Below are 8,284 nucleotides of genomic sequence, written 5' to 3' on the forward strand. Positions count from 1 at the left end.
ATCCACTTCGGTATGTACCAGACCAGGCACATGCAACAACTGGAACATCACAGAGGCTCCTCACAAAAAGAATACTGAGAATATTAATGGACCTATTTATTTATTTTATTTATTTATTTGAGTCTTTGTTGTCGAGTCCCCCAGAGCAGATGAATTAGTTTGTAATTCACCATAGCAGCATGTAAAAGGCACAAAGAATAAAACAGACTTCAGTGACAGGTGTGGCACTTAGACAATGCAAGCCACTGGTTTTCATATACCATACATGTATAAAATAACGTGCGACACAAAGACAAACATATTTTGCAGCTACATATGTGCTGTGTCTCCCTCGACAAGCACTAGCTGAGGTATGAATAGTAAGTCCATCATTTTACTGCAAAACTGGCAAATATGTAGCACTGAAAAAGCCTAAAGTCTGCTGAAATGTAACTGGATTGTTATTCCATAACCGCTGCATGAAAATGCCTACTATTGAGGAGGACTGATAAAGAGTCTGTAGTTCAATTTCCAGCTCAAGATAGTCACAAAGAATGGCAGCTGAACTAAACAATCCAGTCATACCTTTGAACTGTTCAGATTTTCGCCTAATTTTTTTTGGTCTGTTGCTCATAAAATTTGTGGTTTTCTGGAAAATCATTGAATAATGAAGTAACCAAATAATGGCAAACGTTTGAGCTTTTGATTTTATATAGTTCAGAAAACACACGCCATTCCAAAACCTATTATTCTAGCAACGTTTTGAAGTATTTAAGATCAGTCCATAGTTTTGGACCTTTGTCTCCCACTGTTTCTGCCTTTGTCCAGACTTCTTGTGCTAAGAGATCAGGAGGAATGGATCTAATCCCTGTTCTTGACATAACAGCTAAGTAAATGTAATATTCAAATTATTTCACAGACACAGTATCAGTTTTTTTTTCAATTTAGTGCTGCCCTACGGCTGGGAGGAATGTCAAACAGCAGATGGCGCCAAATACTACGTCGAGTGAGTACTATCCTACTATTTCTGTTTGCCTTCTTTATTTCATGTAGGCAATTATATAGTGTGTGTGTCTGTGTCTCTATCCTCTGTGTGAAATTTTTGATTCCGTAGATGAATTATTTCTCAGAGCTGATCAATTTTTGTTGTTCTTTGTCTAGAAAATGTTTACTACAAAAGAAAGATGAACCAGTACCTTACACTCGATACCGAGCAGCCCAAAACCAAACAAAGTAGGTACTGGACGTGACAGCAGACAGCATAGCACTTCACTATGACCAGGCTAAAAATCCAAGAGTTTTATTGAAATCACAGTGCTTCCCGGATTTAGTGGAGTTATTTTTGTGATTTGTTTTGTGGATATTTCAATAAAACTCGGATTTTTAGCCTGGTCATTGTGAAGTGCTGCCTGTTGTCTCGTACGGTACCTTCTTTGGTTTTAAGTAAAATACTGCCTAACGGTGTCGTCTCTTTACAAAATGCCTTGCTAACTCTTTCCTCCTATTCCTCCCTTCCTCTCCTGCCATCTTATCTCCATATTATTTGTTTTTTTGTAAGCCCCAAGAGGCAACAGCACCTGCTAACTGGGTAACAGAAAATACACCCCTGGGAACACTTCATTGGCTCTGCTTGACAGGGGATAAGTTAATTAATCAATGGGGCAGCAAAAGCCAACACACTCTGGCTAGGCTTATAAATGCCCTTGGGCAGATAGCCTAGTACCTACCTGTGAACCTATAATGGCTACCACAGCATTCATGCCCAAAGAATCACTGAGTGTGTACTCTTTGCTTCTGCAATGCCAATAGCATGTATGAAGACATTGTACGCTGCTACAAATGCATTATGGTAAAGCTGGCAATGTTTAGTCATGCTTGTTAGTTTCTGTCTTTAATTTCAGGTTCTTCCTTGTGGCCTAGTCAGTTATTGTTAATTGTTGTTGTTGTTGTTGTGTCTTTTGGCTTATCCCGGTTAGGGTCACCACAGCGGAACTCCGGTCCGCTAATGTTTGGTAGTGGATTTTTACATACCGAGTTACCAGCCCTGACGCACAACCTTCAACGAAGGCACGCCCATTCACGCATACCTCTACACAGAAGACGCTCTAGCTGAGAATCGAATGGGACAACGTCTTGCTGTGAGGCGACAATGCTACCGCAGCACCACTACCGCGGATTCGCCTACCGCTTATTTTTGTCATCTGTGTTACAGTAACGCTTTCCTTAATCTCATTAATTCGTCTGTAATCCATTATTATTAGCTGGCATATAAGCGCGAGACTGAAATGTGGACTTAAATTGTTGTTTTGTGACTTTTGGTTGTAAACCCTGAGTTATTCCTGAAAATAGTCCATCTGGATCAGTGTTCTACTTCAGTTAACATCTAAATAAATAAATACATTTAACTTTAGACTAAAGTCTTTTATCTGGGAGTCTGTGACATTTCTGTTGCAAGCATTTGTTTTTTGAAAATTCAGCATGCCATCCATCTCTGTTGTGTTTACGCTGGCATCCACTGGTCACCTGGTAGCATGTGGTGCATCATGTGACATGGCTGCTGCTCAGTTCAGGTAATCTCTCTTGTTTGTGTAGGGTCTCAGACATCTGTCCATCTATGACCATAAAATATAGACATCTGTGCAGTTACCGTGACATGATTTAAAGCAGCAGAGAATACCCCAACAGTGCACAGTTTTAGTGCCTTCCACACTTTTACACCTGAAGTTGCACAGACAAGGGCTTAAGGTGGAAATGCCTCAATATAGATCAATAACAAGCATTCCTCTCGGGTAGTGAAATAGGATATGATGTGCTGGAGTTCCTCACCATGCAGATCACCATAGACAAAATTCCATGCCATATCCTAGCCAACTATAGGCCACCCTCCATGTCCCAAGAAGCTCACAATGCATACTTGGACCTACTGGAGACACTTAGCATTATACCTCTCAACTGTCCAGATTTTCACAGAATGTCTAGATTTTTACCTCATATTTTTAGTCTGTTCCTCATAAATTCTGTTTTTTTCTGGCAAATCACTAAGAACTGAAGTCATAAAATCCTGTCATGTATTTGAGTTTCAGACTTTATTTCCTTCAGAAAACCATGTTAACACAATGAGTTTCAGACTTTATCTCCTTCAGAAAACCATGTTAACACAAATCATGTTCTGTCCCTATTTTTGTCCCCCCATTATTTTAGGTTTTGTCCAGATTTCTTGTGCTAAGAGGTTGAAAGGTATGCTTACCATCCAATCTAACACCCTAATCAGGGAAGACTTTAATTTCTCTTCTATAGACTAGGAATCCTACATGTTCTCAAATCTACAGACACCGAGATTCTTGGACTTCATAAATACAAACACCCTTGACCAAATATTAAATATACCCACTAGAGGCTCCACCCGCAAATGTCTCATCCTTCCTCATAATTTTGTTTCCAACTTATATAAATGTTGTAAAAATTAAATACAAGTTTTTACAACATTTATATAAGTTGGAAACAAAATTATGAAATGTTAAGATCATGAATTCCTATGAACCTCTACAACTTTGTATTAACATTCAAGTGTAAATTACCAAAGGTTTGGTTCAGCATTACCTCAATGTTAATTAGTGTCAATTAATGGCCAGCCTATTAGAAGTCAAGATTAATTAAGTGTGTTTTACTTAGATGTATTTAAACTGAAGATTTGTATGTGTAACAGATTCTGATGAAGTCTCCACATGGGAGATGAAAGCGCTTAATCTGTTTTTTTTGTCAAATAAATTGGTGTCTTGAAACGTTTTACCTAGTGGTCTTTTGGACTTGGACCTTGAATTTATTGAAATTGAGTTTCCACGTTTTATTAAGAGGAGAACCTTTATTGTTACTGGAGAACGGCGCCTACAACCGCATTTTTTCTGGTTGGAAGTTGTGTGCTTTTCGGTTACTAAATATAGCAAACCTGTTAGCGGACAAATTCACTTCCAACTTTACATCCACCCCGACCCAAACCATTCACCAAAAATACCCTCAAATATCACCCCTCCAACTATAACTAGGGAACATGTACTGGCTGTGCCTGCTAAAGCCCAGAACATGGTCTCAATGGATCCAGATAACATCCCAGGATGCCTTCTGAATAGTGTAAAATATGACTTATCAGGACCCCTGGAGTCATTATTTAACTATAGCCTTAAAACAGGCTTTGTACCATGTGAATGGAGGCATGTGAATGTCATCCCCCCTTCTTAAGAGAGGACCTTGCACCTGTGTAAAAAAAAAAGGGCAAATAAAAAAGTTTTATTTATTTGTTTTGCTTTTGTATATGTAAGTATTGATAATAAAAGATTTTATAAATGTTTTCACACTTTTAATGCATTTCTTTCATCATAATAAATTTGACAGTTTTGACTTCATTCTTATGACTTGCATGCACCAGCCATGTAGCATTTGTCACCTTTGTCCCTTAGTGCAATAATCTGTGTCATAATATGATGTCTTGCCACAACAAAAACATGATTGCTTCTGAGTGTATTTGCTATAACCATATTAATAGTGCTCAATAACATCTTTTACAGGTGAATTTATACACATTGCTATTGTTATGCTTTACCTAATGTTATTTATGTATACAGTAACCTTTTTGCTATATTTTCATCATATCTGCTACACACAAGACTGTCTATTACCGATTTAGCCGATGCTCCTTTAAAACTCAGAATGTTCTGATGTTGTATGCAAATTAGGTACATAGGCAAATAAAGTGTCATCTTTCCTTTGATTTATTTTATGGCATCCATCAATCTGCAGTCACTGATTGGCTTAATTGATTTTGCAGAATCCTTATAATATTTTCAAGTGAGTTGAACATAAGATTCTCTGGTGCTAGTGAATAGCTCAATAACTCATGCTACGAATGCCACTGAATTTTCTGAAACTTTACTGGTACCTTCAGTGGTACTTCACAATAATGTTCTAATTCTGCAGAGGTTAAACACTTTTCCATAGAATAATTAAAAGCACCCACATATCCAGCACAGTCTGATTTTGCAAACTGTTCTATTTTAAACACAATCACTTAACTTTTATAAGCCATTCACTTTGGCCATATGTGATATCTGGGCTCTTAAAACAAGAAAAGGTCACTTTGCATTCTGTCATGTAAGTGATTATTATGCATAACTCACAGTGTGAGTCTTTCTCCTCTCCAGATCTTTAGTTATTGTAAATCGTTTGGTATCACCTGTTCAGTAAATAAGCCGCATGCAATAAAAGTTTTAAATCAGTTAATCAGCCTAATATAACTGCATAGCTATAAACCCCATATGGGAAAGCTCTTGCACTGTCGTAAAATAAACTACTTGTACATATAATTCACTCCATATAGATTATCTAGCCAGTATGAACATTATTTTGATCATTCAACTACTGTAAACACATTCGTAATGACGTAATTCTGCCAGTGAAACAGTACCCATACGGTATCCTTCCATATCTGTGCTACTAAGAATGTTTCATCTCTTCTGCTGTGCTCTTTTATTCAGCTTTGTTTTCTTCACCTTGTTTCCCCATTTGTCATCTTGTTGCTTTGAAAACTTTTCTTTTTGTAAGCTGCCCTTGAAAACAGTATGTTGTGTCTGCACTAGTCTGTGTGTTTTACGTGACACAGCATATAAAACAGCATATCAGAGTGGAAGGAAGTTTCATTTATTTTTTCTGCTCAACCAGAATGACTCTACGGCCAGTTATACATAATTATGTACACATGCCTAATGCATGCTCACTCCTTCTGGCATTTTCCTTGATACTCCTAAAATGCAAAATAAGTTCCACGTTATACTAATTAACATAGACAGTGCAGTGATAATTGAATTCTAGTTTTATATTACACTGAGTCACATGGTTGTGATGGCAGAAAAAAGACTTTTATCTCTCTAGCCTACCCTGTTTGCATACCTAGTAGCATTTAGTTGCCCTTGCTATCCACTTTCTCTAGGCTCACAGTTGATTCCAGTCCTTCATGAAGGACTTTGTGGTTCACTTCTCAAGTCAGATAACCTGTTTCATTTATCTACTAGCTTTTCCATTAAAAAAATATTTTCTAATGTCTAGGCTAAATGTTTTACCCTTAATCAGGTAGCCATGCCTCAAACTTCTTCCTCTGTCTTTTCCCTTAAATTGTATTTTTTTAATCACCTTTATTGAATTATCACTAGTGACACAGGCAAATTTACATTTATACAAAAGTAATCAAACTGTATTAACAAATTAACATTAACAAACATTATACTTCACATATATTGCTATATATCATATAACCTAAGCAACATTAAATAAATTATTAAATTTCTGCCCCTCTTTTTAAAACAAGAAAAATCTTTATTAAACTATCGCTTATTACATAAGCAATAATACATGTTGTCACACTATGTCCTAACTCTCTCGTGCAAATATATTATGTTTCCCCATTTCTGACCATCTTAAAGTGATACCCACACTTTAATTTTTGCCTGTATATGTTAATGGTGGTTAGGAATGTTCATGCTAGATTTATTTCAGAATAGTGCTCTGGGATCTTCGTCAGTTACATGTGGGAGCTTCATCAGTTAAATCAGGGAGAAATTCTGAATGTAAGTTGTGCCAAGCGAAGTACTGATGTGTGTCGGTGCTCAGGATAATAGCAGGTCTTTCAGAGAGAGACTGTTGGACCAGTGTAATGTGTGGGGTATCTTCTTTCCTTGAACCACTTTCTCCGCATCAGTTTTCCAGTGCTACCTGCAGCTCCCTAGGTGAGGTCTCAGATGCTGATCTGTATAAGTAAAGCTGCAATGCAGCATTCTCAGTTATTCAGCAAGAAAATCAAAGAGTAAGTAATAATGATACCCAAGGAATGTATACTTGCAAAAATAAATAGTTACACTGTTTGATCTGAATGAAAGGAAATTGTTGAGGATATTTTGTGTGGGTATCTCTTCCAGTTCGCTGTTGAAGATTAAGTGTGCTCAATGGAACAGGCTTAAAGGACTGTGGTGGACTGAAAAACAATATGCTCTGTCAAATAAACCCCCAGAAAATACCCAGGACACAGACTTCTGATTCTTTTTTTTTTTCCTGTGGAGACAATAGCTACCAATATTTTTCTCAGGCTAGGAATGTCATATGCGCCTTGACTGCAGGTTCGGAAGGATCCAACCTCTGTAATAAAGTGAAGGAGTCACAAAGAAGCAGTTCGCTGGATGGCCTTAAATATAGTACTCAATTTAAAATGGCCTTACAGAGGGATTTACTAGAAGCTTCTCATGTAAAGACAAGTAGATTAAAACAGCACATAAATACACATGGTTGAAAGAGAGAGGACATGCGTTCTAACCTTTTAAGCACTGGGCGTGTCTGGATTTGTAAGTAATTTTGAAAGCCCATCTAGTGAACATTGTCTGCTTGGCTAGGTACAATTTCTTTGTGGTTGGTTTTCTAGCTTATCTAACTTGCAAAATCAGAATCAATACAGGTTATCAGTGAGAGATCCTCACAGCACACGTCACCTACTTGGTAGATGATGCATTATATCCTTGGAAGAGTACAACACAACATACCACAACACACATGTCACCTGGTTGGTAGATTATGCAGTATATCCCTATAAGAGTACAACACAACACACATCACCTACTTGGTAGACAATGCACTATATCTTTTGGAGAGTGCAATTAGGCTGGAATATCAGTCATGTGACAACCAGAAGGTTGGGAACCTGTGAATAAAGGCTTACTAGTAAAACAGTACTCTGTGTGTCTCATGTTTCTTAATATGTTTACATGTCTGCATGACAAATTAACCAATTAATTATCTTCCACTGTAGATCTGACATTATAAATTAAAGACTTTAATTTAATTTTCACCACATAGATGGTAGTCTACCTAACACCAAAAGTATGATAAGACATCTTGGGACACAGCTGGACAGTAGTCTCTCCTTTGATAATCACATTGCCACAGTAGTCAGGAAATCCTTCTACGTGGCACACTTCATCACAAAAGGTTTCTTATCCAGGAAAAAATAGGTCATTGTTCCCCTCTACTCGTCACTCATTAGACCCATTATAGAGTACAACATCCCTTGTGGTATGTACCTCACAAGTCATCTACAACAACTGGAAAGGCTGCAGAAATACCTCACAAAGAGGATTACTGGCCTCAAACAGATGCCCTACGCAGACCTTCTCAAAAAACTCCAGCTTTACTCCGTCGCATATCGTCTACTTGGAGGCAATCTGTGCCTAACATACAAAGCTATGTCAAACCCAAAGCTGTTGGACATGCT

At 37.6% G+C, this 8,284-nt stretch overlaps 1 protein-coding gene across 1 annotated transcript in view; it reads left to right on the forward strand.

The window, feature by feature from the left end:
- Positions 1-8,284, forward strand: part of LOC122816340 (syntaxin-binding protein 4-like) — an 869,603-nt gene that overhangs the window by 849,287 nt on the left and 12,032 nt on the right. The window lies entirely within an intron of this gene.

Source organism: Protopterus annectens, chromosome 12.part0 (genome assembly GCF_019279795.1).
Source record: "Protopterus annectens isolate FY-2018-M chromosome 12.part0, PAN1.0, whole genome shotgun sequence".
NCBI classification, from domain to species: Eukaryota; Metazoa; Chordata; order Ceratodontiformes; family Protopteridae; genus Protopterus; species Protopterus annectens.